The following is a 13,407-nucleotide window of genomic DNA, read 5'->3' as shown; positions in this document are numbered from 1 at the left end:
TCTTGGTATGATGAAGCATTAAAAGTTCCTTCCACTAGAAGTGATTGAAACACCTGAATTCAATGATTTGGAGGGGTGTCTCAAAACTTTTGGCAATATAGTGTATAGGATTTACCAGTTTTGTTCCTATAGTATGTAGATTGCCAGTGGGGTGGCCATTTGTGCCGGTTCCGCCGGGCGCGTCCCGGGCATGTTTTCGGGTTTGTTCTCCGGAAGTCGCGCGCATGCGTCATCGAGGTTCTCACATTTCAGTTAAAATACATTAGAAAATTAAGATTTATTTCTTTTAAGACATACAATCATTGTAGTTTCATTCTTACCTTGAAATGTAACGGTTGCTTTTCTGAAATTAAAGGGGCCGTGAATTGGTCGATTTTATTGCTTTATGACGTTGATTGATGTCTACTTATGCATTTCGCGTTGTTTTTACATTCAAAAACATCAAAAGCAATAAGTAATACGCTATTTTGTAACATGGATTAGTGGCTGTCTTGAGAAATGGTTCGTTTGAAGGGGCGGGCCGCATTGAAGACCTGAACGTAAACACCCACTGCTATGATTGGACAGCTTCATTCCCCGTCATTACATGTAGGGAAATGTTTTAAAAAACATTAATGTGATAAAAATAGCAGCCGAACACAAATATGTTTGAGACACAAAAGATTCTGGGTGCTAAAGATGATACACATAAATGACAATACGTATATTAAAGTAGAAACAAAACTCAACGTGACTAAATTACCGTATAAAACACAGTAAGCGTGCATCCGAATCTAAACTGCGTCTAATAAATCCTTATCAATAACTTTGTATATTTCTATTGTGCTTGTGAGGTTGCTTTTACATTCACGTAATGTTAAATACCACAGTTATATGATAAAAAATAAGCTTTGTTGAGTGTTTGACCTTTCAAACGCAACTTGCCTAAATTACCGTATACAACACAGTAAACGGGCATCAGAATCTAAACTGCGGTTGATAAATCCTTCCTTATAACTAACTTTGTATATTTCTACCTTTAAATTACAGTCGTATTGTTAAGTGTTGTACCTTTATTAATCGTTTAATGTTTTTAGTAAATTAAAACAGTCAACAAACGTATTTAGACACGGATGTTACAACAGGACACATTAAGCAATCTCTTTTAACAAAGCAATAGTGAAACGCAGTAACTTAAATAAAGTAAAATGTCTTACTGTGAATTATACTGCTGTGTCATTGTTGTCAGATCCAATATAAGTGGTGCTTCTGACTGAGTCTCTCTGCAAATCCAGCATCGACTTCTTTACAAATGAATCCATGTCCACAACGTTAACAAACGCTCCCCACACGAGCTGGAACTTCTTCAAAAGCAAACTTTATCCAAGCATATTGCTAATGTTAAGTTCCAAGCCTCCGAATTGAAGTATTTAGCTTCTGTGTTGTTCCCATGGTTGTTCCCACGCGGTTGTGAAAATGCGTTTCCATGGTATCATAACAGATCACCGCGTCAAAATAAAAGTCTCTCAGAAAAAAATGTATTTAAAAAGTCATTTTGGTTAAATTTGTCAATTTTTAAAGACATGTTTACTTACTGAGACACACGTGTCACGCGAAGCTGTGGGCGGGGCTACAAAAGTAGACTTGTCCTTTTGGTTATGGGGAGGTGTTTCAATTCTACTTTGACGTCATAGATTTCCGAATTTTTCACTGGAGTGTTTGGCTGGCTTGGTGCCAAAGACGGTTATATTTCAGTAGCACGGACGTTTTCAGTTCTGAAACTTGCAGGATGTTCATTTAAGTATGATGACCTCTTATATAACAAATTATCAAGTTAAAATTGAGTTTTTGATTCACCGCTCCTTTAAACCCGAAATATTAAACCTTGATGACGTATGCGGTCGACCAACGCGACTTCCGGAGAACGAACCCGTAAACATGTTCGGGACGTGTCCTGCGGAACTGGCATGAATGGCCACCCTAATTGCCAGTATGTGGTCATCACAGCACACCTCATATATTTGTTGTTTGTGAGTCTTGACAGAGAACATAAAAGTTTTGCGATGTCTCTCGTGGTCAAACATGACTTCACAGTAAACAAACATGATGAAAAACGGTCAGAAAGAATTGTCATTAATACTGTGGACTGCACCTCACTTTGGGCTGTTTCTGCTGCACCATAACTGCGGTTGTTATTGTTTCGTCTTTCATCAGCTCGCTTTCTGTTTCATGGTCTTTTGGGGGTCTATATGATCCCAGACCCTCTTCAAATAGTTAAAAACATATGCCGTCTTATTTTTTATTCTGATATTTCATGACTGTTTCTATTTACAGCAGATCATTTTACAAATGTTTTTTTCTTGATTATCGATTACATGTGAAGATGACCCCAGTAATAAAAGTTATAACTGTATGACCACTAAAATGATTGTCACATGCTTTGAATCTGTTCGGCACACAGAACACTGTTATCTTAGTACAGCTATTTTTTGAACACAACTATTAATGCTAATAAAAGTGAATAAAGTGCTTAACATGTTTATTTACTTATTTTAACACTGTTAAAAATGTCTGTAGAATTTACAGTATTATTGTCTGCTGTTTGCCAGTAACTTACTGTAGATTTAAATTTGTTATTTACTTGCAACAGTTTGTTCAACTTTAAATCACCATTAACGGGTCTTTGTCTTTACAGAATAAAACTATAAAATAAGAGCCTCATGAAAAGCATTCTGGAAACCAAAATCTGAATGAAAAAAACTGAAAAAGGTTGATGAGGTTCCCAGAATGCTTTGCATGAGGCTCTTATTTTGGTTTTGTTCTGTAAAGATAAAGACTTGTTAAGTCTTTAAAAGACTAATACAGACCTACAGATTATTTTTAATAAAACACATTTTGTAAGTAGTTTCTCCATCACACGCATTGCTCAACACAAGCGTCACTTTGATCTTCAGATGATAGCTCTGGATTGACTGAAAAGAAAAAATGTAGACATTTATGTTAAGTTCATATTTACTGAGAGTGAAATCAGGGTTTTGTCGCTTTTCTTGAAAGGTTTGTTTCATTTGTGCCAATAACCTCACAGTGAAAAAACACTCAACAGTGTTAATAGAACTGTTAACAGACCCATCAGTCTTCATGAAATGTTTTTGTCTCAGTCACATCGTTGTTAATAGAGCTGTTGATAAACCTCATTATTCCAGACTGATAGTTCACATTTACACCCAATTCCTTAATAGTGATCTGATCTCTTAAAGGTGACATAGAATGGTTGAACGGAGTATTTATCCTTGTTCTGTGATGTGACATGTAGACAAAAAAATTTTTGTTTGGGCCTGTAATGCCTTGAAGCTTCCTAAAAACCTCTCTCAGATAGCTCTATTAGGGTGGGGGATTTCAAACAAGTGGTTTTGCACCTATTTGTCTCCCCCTACTGGCTTAACTTGCAATCTCATTACTGATTGGCTGACTTTGCTGCCACTCAAAAAATGTAGCCAATTATTTTAAAGTGGATGGGCAGTTAGATGCCTGTGATGTCATAAGCATCAGTTTTTCAGATTGGGCTGTTTTCTGGCTGACATTTCTAAAAGAGGAATTTCTATGAGATTGAGATGTTTAGCATGTTTAGCACTTTTTGTATGTTTGTGAATGTGGGTAGACTACCATTATTCAACAAAGACAAGGTAAAAATGTTTTTTCATTCTCTGTCCCCTTTAAAATCTGAAAAAATTACAAAGCAAATGTTTGTGATTTAAATAAGACGATGCTTGTAAAATGCAGTTGTTAAGTACCAAGTAGTGTTGCTTTTGATTTTCAAGTATCTACTTTGTGTTTTTCTTTTACTATATTATGTTCTCATACACACAAAATGTTTGAATACTACAATTTTACTGCATTACCCCATTGTATTAAAAAGATGGCTATAACTTTTGTGTACATTATACTTTTTTGTACTGAATTTCTTTAATATATTTTCATCTAATGACACATCCACAATATATTTTAAATAAAAAATACTTTCTATTCAAATGAACGTAAAACTACAAGTAGTAAGCGTCTGTATTGCTCCTGCATTACATTATGTAAACAGTTTTTGGGCCCTATCTTGCACCCAGCGCAAGTGACTTTGTCAGTGTATCATTGCGTATTTCGCACTGGCGCACAGCGGGTTTTTCCCTCCACAGACGCACGTCGGCAAACTAGGGAATGAACTTGCGCTCCCTGGGCGGTTCAGCGCAAAAAAGGAGGCGTGCTCCGGCGCAAACCATCTCTTATGCTATTTTGCAGTTATGGTGCAGCCGTTTCAAAAAACAATTGCGCTACTAACCAAAAAAAATAGTCTAAAGTCAGTGGCGCGTTGCGCGTGGTTCATTATGCTATTTTAAGGGTGCATGCTTGACCATAATGTATAGCGTGCACAACGCGCATTGCTTATCTAATCTACACAGATGCAACAGTTATTTTTGCAAATCATAAATTGTTACAATAAAAAATAGAAGATAAGGGAAATCATTAAATCATAAATTGTTACAATAAAAAATATTAACACATGAGATAAGGGAAATCATTGTGGTGAGCATTGTGGTGATAGTTTTTATTTATTTTGTGTGACAGCGTCAAACAATTATCATGCAAATAACGATTAAAATATTTTCATAAGTTTGTTGTGTGGCTGTATTACGTTTATTTTATCTAAATAATAATTAAAATGTTTTCATAAGAAACCTTCATGTATATGAACTTGATTTGTAAGTGTACTTTGGGGTTGGACCTTGCTTGCGTTTCTTGTGTCCGATTTCAAAGCCCCCATAGCCCCTTCAGCTGTGAGGGTGGACGCAGCGATGTCCTCCTGTGTGCCCGATTTATGCTGGCAAGCTTGGGATCCCCCCGTCTCCTGACATCATTGTAGTGCTTGGCGCAGCTGATGAGACAATTGCGGCTATTTCCTCTCACGCCTGTTTAACCGACGCTGATTTGGGCGGGTTTCTCCCATCCCCATACAAAACCACTTCTCTGTATTTGACTGCTCTTACAAGAACGTGGGTCTCCTCGGCTGTGAACGAACCGCTCCTGGCGTGCGCCTGTCAAATCCGTCATAATAATAGCAACCCGCCATGGAACTTGCGCCCTTGCGTTTAAAGGGAATGTTGGATAGCGTTCTGATTGGTTTATTTGACGTTACGCCCAAACCACACCTATGAATAATGAACCTACTGCAGACCAACCCCTTATTGATTTGTGCCCGGCGCAAGACTTATTTCTCCCGCCGGGAAAATAGCAACAGCGCCCAAGATCCGCCCACAAAGTCACTTGCGCTTTGCGCTTCGGACTTGCGTTTCAGATCGTTAAAATAGGGCCCTTTATGTTAATGAACGACACAGATATCATCTATAAGTTAATGTACACTCTTGTAAACCTGAATGAATATAATGAGCTTATTAACATCGTAAAATACAGCGCAGAGCCGAAGCACGCCACCATTTCATTAAAATGAGACTAAAGCGATCACGAATTCAGGTACAGATTGGGGAATAAATTACAATCTTTAGTGGGGATGGGCAGAAGTTTTGCAGACCTGCCAACCTTTACGCATTTTGCGTAACAGATACGCATTTAGACATCAAACTACGCTGCTACGATTTGTCACTTCAAAATACGCGAAAAGCCTTTGGTGGCTTTGAGTTAAACTGTCTGTGCATTTGCGCACTAGGCAACTCGTCTATCTGTGTAACCGCATTGGGCAGCAACCTGTTGGTAAAAGACGACGTCGACCAATCATAGCGCTAGTTTTAAACTCTTCAAAGCGGAGAGCGGGGAGCCGTCGAAGCGAATAACGAAAATAACGAAATTGTTTTTCATCCCGGTCCATCTTCATGTGACTTGTTTTACAAGGTAGGATGGTTCTAAACACCGTTTTTAAAGGTAAATGGGCAGGGTATGGGAATTGTGAATTGGATCCATTGTAATAAGCCTGCCAACCAGGGGCGTCTAGACGCCTTTTACTGTTGTACGTGCCCCAGTGTAAATCTGTTGTACCCAGTGTCCTATGTTGTGCCTCAAGTTTAAGTTTTTACTTTATTTGCCAGTATATTCATTTAAATTGTTAATCGCGCCAAAAAAACCTGAGCTATATGAACCGTAATTCACGCTTGTAAACACGTTGCAGTCCCACAAGACAAACTGGCGCGAGCACGCAGAAATCGATGTCCGCGAGCGGAGCGTCTGTGTTTACTTTTTGTAGCACTCTGCCGCCGCTCACTCAGAAGAGCATGTGATGTGAGGCACGCGAGAAAACATGACAAAACAAAAGTACGCTTCTGAATTTAAATCAATCTTATTCTTACTCGATTGTTACTGGCTCCTGTCTATGTACATCAGATTTTTTTGTGCAGAGCAGGGAAATAGAAGCAGAAAGTATAGATGATGAGGGAGGTAAAACGATTATGCTCAGCCAGTCAAAACCAAGTATAGGGGTTTGCATTATTGCTGAGAAAATCAATGTTTGTGTACTGTTCTGTATTGTCAGATATGACATTACTGTTTAGTTCACTAGATCTACTTTAGAACACTACATAAACAGTTGGCATCACTGCTGAAAAAAAAAGCAGTATACCAGCAAGACCAGCATATGTTGTGTTGCTGGTTTGCTGGTGACCAGCATAGACCAGCTTAATTCTCATGATGATTTGGTGCTGGTTTAGCTGGTGGTCATCATCAGCATACCAGCACCACCAAGACCATGTTGTGTTTTGCTGCTGTATGCTGGTGTCCACCAGCTAAACCAGCATGGGAATTATGCTGGTTTATGCTGTTTTTTCAGCAGGTTTAAACACTATGCTGATAAAATACACAAAAGGATCATCCACATATGTTTTTTATTGTAGTAGCAGCTAAGTAATGTTATTGTAAATTTGTGTAAAAGACTCATTATCATCAGTACTGTAGAATGCACATTTGCTAACATGGCATTTATGCATTAAAACATATTAATACTGTTCATGTTAGGTATGTTAAAGAAAAAGTAGTGGTAGGCCTGCTGTGCCCCATTAGAGGTTCATGTCAACGTGCCTGCTGGAATATAAAGCAAGGACATAGCATGCTATTTGTGGATTCTTTGTTATTTATAATGTCCCATGTATTTAAGACATATGCCATAAGCATATTGTTTAATAGGCATATTTTTGGAGGTTGCCTTTTCATTAAATGATTTCTTCATAGCCTACTTGTATGTTGAAAGACTAGATATGGTGGTGAGTGGGAACAATTTGCTTAGTAATAAGTTGTAGTAATAAGTCATAAGTAAGCATGTGAACTCAATCACTACTGATCAGCAAATGTGCCTGACCTCGCGCCGCGCCGCTGCGGTAAGTTGCTACTCAAAAAAATTTTCCAAGGTTGGCAGGTCTGGTTTTGTCTAACTAAAGCCGTTTCTCAATACCAAGTACACCAAACTCGGACTTGTGTCCTTCGTAGTTCGAACTTGCAAGTTCAGACCTATGGTTCAGACTCGGAAGAACGAACTCCTGACGCGAAATGCATTATGGGAAACTTCGCTGTCATAAGTCCACACAAGTCTCCTCCGATGCATCCTCGATAAAATGGGCGGATCAAGAACACATCCGGGGATTTTATGTGAACTTGGGCTTGATGCGAACTTTAAATTGGAACAGTACTTGGGCCGCGACTGATGACGTTTCACAAGTCCACAAGAACGCAAGTACAGACAAGAAAGCATTTTGAGAAACGGCTTAAATCTTTCCTAAAGTGCTACTTTACCTGATATTTAACTCTGATATTATACAAACTGTGCCGTCTCTTTGAGGAGCACTCACATTAAGCATTTTAATGGGAGGCACGTCTACATATCACCGCATTATTGTCAAATGTGCTTAAGATTCTCTTGAGATACAGTAAGATATAAGCAGATGTATATTTACATATTTTGAACATAAATATAAATATATTATATTATAAATTAAAAAAAAAAAATATATATATATATATATATATATATATAATCAAGTTGGATTTACAAGTAAGTATATTTTTTATCTTTATCATTTTATAAAGGGATTTTTTAGTGTATCTGACATAAACTGGACAGATTAAATACTGAAACAGATACCTCTATGAATGTTTTACTGACAAAGCCTTTTTTTAATCTCCAGCCACACCCACACAGTGATGGAGACCTTCAGTGAAGCTCCTCCTACAACAATCCACCAATAAATGCTGGAGTCAAACACACAGAGAAATCACTCCATGTGTGACAACTGAAATCTTCATCACATAATGTTGATGCTGGTGAAAGAGGAACTTGAGAAGATGACAGATCCACAACCATGCAGAATAAAGGATGAAGATACTGAGGAACAAATAGGTTGGTGTCTATTTTCAATCATCTATCCTTAATATGTTATTGCATCTCACTGAATTTTTTTGACTTTGTTTACAAAGACTTTGCTTTTGTGATTCTTCTACGCCCCACCTTGTTTCACTTGAGGTGTTTTTGGACAAAATGACCGGCCTACAGAAAATAGTTTATATTTAGGGTCTTCTAATGTCTCAAACAGAAGAGAGAAAAGGAAGAGATGCACATTGTGTGCCCAAAAAGATGTCTAAACAAGAACTGTCGGTTTTAAATGCAAAGCACCCTTTGCAATCCTGCTATTTTTTGCAAAAACGCCTAAAAAAAACATACCCAAAGTAAATTGCATACTGTTCTTGAAGTATTTGGAGTATATGCATGGTTTTGATGTCTTTTGAAAGGTGAGACTATGAGGTTTGTTCCTATACAGTCAGAATCACTGTAAGTGTTACTGTTATAAAGTAATAGAATTTTAAACACATTGAAAGAGAGGAAAAAAATATTCCGCCTACTTTTTTTTGTAAACAGTTGCCTGCAGATGACTAATAATGGGGAGCTATTAGCTGAAAAACACATTGGGATCATAGCATGAAGCCTTACAAAGCTTTACCAAGCAAATTTGATTACAATATCTTAGAAAATTTGTCTTTTTCACATGTTTATCCAAGTTTATGTCTAGGCGGCTTTCTATAAAGGGCACTTGGAGACACCAAATGGCCCTTTGTAACCATTGACATAAAATGCTGTTTTTCTTGAATGCTTCCATGTACAATCATATTTTTGGGCTCTAATGAAAGGTTACACTTAGAGCTACTCTATTTCATGTCCAAATTCACTGTCAATAATTGCTGACACATAGTAAATGAAGCATAAACACTTTATAGTGTTGAAAAAACTATATTCTTGAAACTATACTTGTAAAAATAAAGATACAAAACAAGTTCTATAGTAATAAAATACTTTTAATATTAGAAAAAACACAAATATATAAATGTATATGAAAAACTATTTAGAAATTTTACAATAATATTACAGATTATTGGCAACATGCCACTCGTTATTACAATCATGGCTTTTCAAAAAGCACAAAGGCACATCACATGAAGAACATTTTACAGTTGTCTTTGCATGGCAGTGCCTGCACCTTAGACAACCTGTGGTGCCGTCTCCACTATGCAAAGGCTTGTGATGTGCTCTGTGTGAAGTGGGCGATGGAGCGGGTATGTCAGCAGCCGCTACCAGCAACTAACTAGTGTCTCACTAAATGCCTTCTGGTGCATTGGCACCTCCCCTTTACCTTTAGTTATATGCTTGTAAATCAGGAAGGCATTCACATTGGCAATGTCTAAGAAATGATAAAAAAGGCCTTTACCACTTCTGGGTTTTGTGGATCACCTTATAATAGCTGATTAGGGCATTGAAAAGGTCCACTCCACCCATGCACCTGTATGGACAGATAAGACAACATTTGAGGCACATATTTTTTTCATTTATAATCTATATTCTACAATTTTTCTTGCATAAAGTAACGCAGAAGCACACACACAGACACAGACACACACACACACACGCAAATACGGGCACAAATACCTGTGCATGAGCGCATACAAACACACTTGTGCATGAGATCACCAAAAACGCACAAGATATCACAACACGCACCCAAACAAAGCTCTATTTTACTTGCATAAAGTATCGCAGAATCACACACAAACACACACGCAAATACGGGCACAAATACCTGTGCATCAGCGCATACAAACACACTCGTGCATGAGATCACCAAACACCCACAAGATATCACAACACGCACCCAAACAAAGCTCTATTTTACTTGCATAAAGTAACGCAAAGCACACACAGACACACACGCAAATACGAGCACAAATACCTGTGCATGAGCGCATACAAACACACTTGTGCATGAGATCACCAAAAACGCACAAGATATCACAACACGCACCCAAACAAAGCTCTATTTTACTTGCATAAAGTATCGCAGAATCACACACAAACACACACGCAAATACGGGCACAAATACCTGTGCATCAGCGCATACAAACACACTCGTGCATGAGATCACCAAACACGCACAAGATATCACAACACGCACCCAAACAAAGCTCTATTTTACTTGCATAAAGTAACGCAAAGCACACACAGACACACACGCAAATACGAGCACAAATACCTGTGCATGAGCGCAAACAAACACACTCGTGCATGAGATCACCAAACACGCACAAGATATCACAACACGCACCCAAACAAAGCTCTATTTTACTTGCATAAAGTAACGCAAAGCACACACAGACACACACGCAAATACGGGCACAAATACCTGTGCATCAGCGCATACAAACACACACGAGCTCACCAAACACGCACGAGATATCAAAACACAACACGCACCCAAACACAAACCTCAGTTCCAACAGCAGGCACGTGCACACATAGATATCAAAGGGGGCTTGAGCACCTGCCCTTTTTATTCCTGGAGAGAAAGTGCCCTTTTTTTCTGGGGTGCTTTAAAAAAATAATAATATGATCTTTATTCATATAACAACTGATGTCTGTCTGTTTCTTGTGTTTTTTACTTGTTGCTTATTTAATTTAACATGAATTTATTCAGGAATCATTTAAATGAGATTTAAACTCTTATATAAAGAAAAATAGCGCTATTTGTGGCACACAAACGGTTAACAGATGAGTCCCGCCTCCAAAATTCACATTGCTAATATGATTGGCTTTACCTTTCCTTAGTCCCGCCTCTCTAACCTACTTCGTTTTATGATTGGCTTCTCTACACTCGTGCTGCATCACTCGCGCTTCAAGCGCCAACGCTCAGCCGAACGAGACGCTATCATGTGCATGATTATGCAGGCAGCTACCGGTAAGTGTTTGAGGAAGAAAGCATTCTTATATTAACAGTTTTATGCACAAAATATATGACACGTTGTTACACATAACGATTCAGGGACATTGTTTTCCATGGCAATCCCATATTAACCTGAAGAGTTGCAAACTTGTAACCGTATAGTGTATGTAGTTTAAACAGACTGCTCATAAAATCCCTTACGAAAATTAACCATGGTTTTACTACAGTTAAGACCAAAAAAACATGGTTACTGTTGTAAAACCATGATTACCACAAAATAACTATGGTTTTGACAACCATGGTTTTCAAAAACCATAGTTAAACCATGGTTAGTGTAGTAAAACCATGGTTTTGCTCAAAGTAATCAATTGACCAAAAAACCATGGTTACTACCACAATAAAACCATGGTTAATTTACGTAAGGGATAATAAAGCACAAACAATAAAATAATTGCTAACTGCAGTAGTAAGCTTTTTTTGTTTGCGTTTTTTGTAATACTGTTAAATAAGTATAATGTGTTATACTGGAGTGGTGGAGTTGATTAGGAAGAAATCTGATGGTTCAGTACTTGCCCAGCCTGAATTTTCATTGACATCACAAAAAAGTAAAATATAAAATACAAATAAAATAGGCCTAATCTATATTTGTTGTTTCTGACATGTGTAATCCTAATAAATATGAAACCTAAGATTAAAGGTGCCATAGGATGTGTTGTCATAATAGGGGTGTCACGATTCTCCAAATCCTCGATTCGATTAAATTTTCGATTCTGATGTCACGATTCAATTCGATTCTCGATTTTTAAATGATTTTTTTAAGACAAAAAATTATATGCCTTTATTATTATTATTATAGTTTTACATTAACAGGCACATTGCGTGCTTTTCCTCGCATGGGGGTTTGTGGGCTTTACGCGAGAGAGCTTGTAGAGAGAGAATTCCTTCTTGCACGCAGATAGACCAATGCGCGCGTCTTGGACTCCTATTATCTGAAATAAAACCGGTGCGTCATAAGCAGCTGCGCTTCTCTCTGTCTCACGTGCATGCGCATCTCGCATCTGTCCAAAGTCTAAACATAAACTAAAGTAATAATCCTTACATATTTGTTCAGTTTTATGCGTTTCATGCGAGCTGAGGCAAACTATACCTTTTGTTTAAAAGTAAACCCGCTGCATCTTGGCGGCTCTCTCGTGCACGTGCAGAGAGCTGCGCTCTGTCCGAACTCCGAAGGCAGATCACTAGGTAGTAATCCTGTTTATGATATGCATTTCAAGGAGCAATACATCCCTTGTGTTTAAAATATAAATCGCGTTCCGCTGGATGGATGTTTTTAAAGGCACTTCTGAGAGTTTATTTTCCCCCGCTTGGCAAGCCGACCGGACGTGACATGGGGGCGTGGCGGCATCGACGATCCAATTTTTTAATTCGAAGTTCGAGGTTGTGACTTAATTTCAATCGATTTCGATTTAAAATCGAAATCGTGACACCCTTATGTCATAATATGTTAAATTGTTCTTTGACAATTACATGGAAGGTATGTTGCTTTATTAAGTGCAAAAAATATCCAGAAACGTTTTTACATGTCTATTTACAACCCTAGAATTTGTCATTTTAATTAAATGGTCTATTTTGCCCTATTTGAAAGGGTCATGAATAATAATGTTGAGCTCTGCTCTGATTGCTCTGCTCTGTGGCTCATGCCAAAAGCTCACATTAGTAAACAGACCTTATATTTTGAGCCCTTATCAGACAAAAATACATTTTGAGTAACAACTAACAACTAATCAGCTAAACGCTAGCATATGATATAGCATTTATTGGCATGTAGCGCTAACTCAGCAGTCACAACTTTGTTTTTAGCATTTTAACAAATTTGTAATTAATGTGTAATTTAATGTTTTCAAAACATGCACATTGTGTAATGGCTTCCTTTGCTGCTCTATAAACCTAGACTACTAAGGAGACCATGGTGTCTGTGTGAACTGATTATTTTGTGGACATCTTTTGAAAATTAAACAATTGCGTGAGTTTGAGGAAGATCAAATTAATTAACTTTTTTAATAATTTTTTTTAAAAAGGAAGTCAGAATTGTGTTTATATATACTTTTTGTTTAAAAAAAAAAAAGAAAAAATATACATAATTATGAAAGGTGCCCTTTATTTCACTTGAGCCCCTGCCCC

General features: G+C 37.7%; 3 protein-coding genes across 4 annotated transcripts in view; 2 read left to right on the top strand and 1 right to left on the bottom strand.

Annotated features, from left to right (window-relative positions):
• LOC129422537 (uncharacterized) overlaps positions 1 to 13,407 on the bottom strand; it is a 681,876-nt gene that overhangs the window by 286,261 nt on the left and 382,208 nt on the right. The gene's annotated exons all lie outside the window — the stretch shown is intronic.
• LOC141349042 (uncharacterized) overlaps positions 1 to 13,407 on the top strand; it is a 97,575-nt gene that overhangs the window by 14,386 nt on the left and 69,782 nt on the right. The window lies entirely within an intron of this gene.
• The window catches only part of LOC129422192 (uncharacterized), a 56,077-nt gene that overhangs the window by 14,399 nt on the left and 28,271 nt on the right, over positions 1 to 13,407 (top strand). The gene's annotated exons all lie outside the window — the stretch shown is intronic.

Source organism: Misgurnus anguillicaudatus, chromosome 19 (genome assembly GCF_027580225.2).
Source record: "Misgurnus anguillicaudatus chromosome 19, ASM2758022v2, whole genome shotgun sequence".
NCBI classification, from domain to species: domain Eukaryota; kingdom Metazoa; phylum Chordata; class Actinopteri; order Cypriniformes; family Cobitidae; genus Misgurnus; species Misgurnus anguillicaudatus.
Note: the sequence above shows the minus strand (reverse complement) of the source record. Positions and strands in the feature narration are given on the sequence as shown.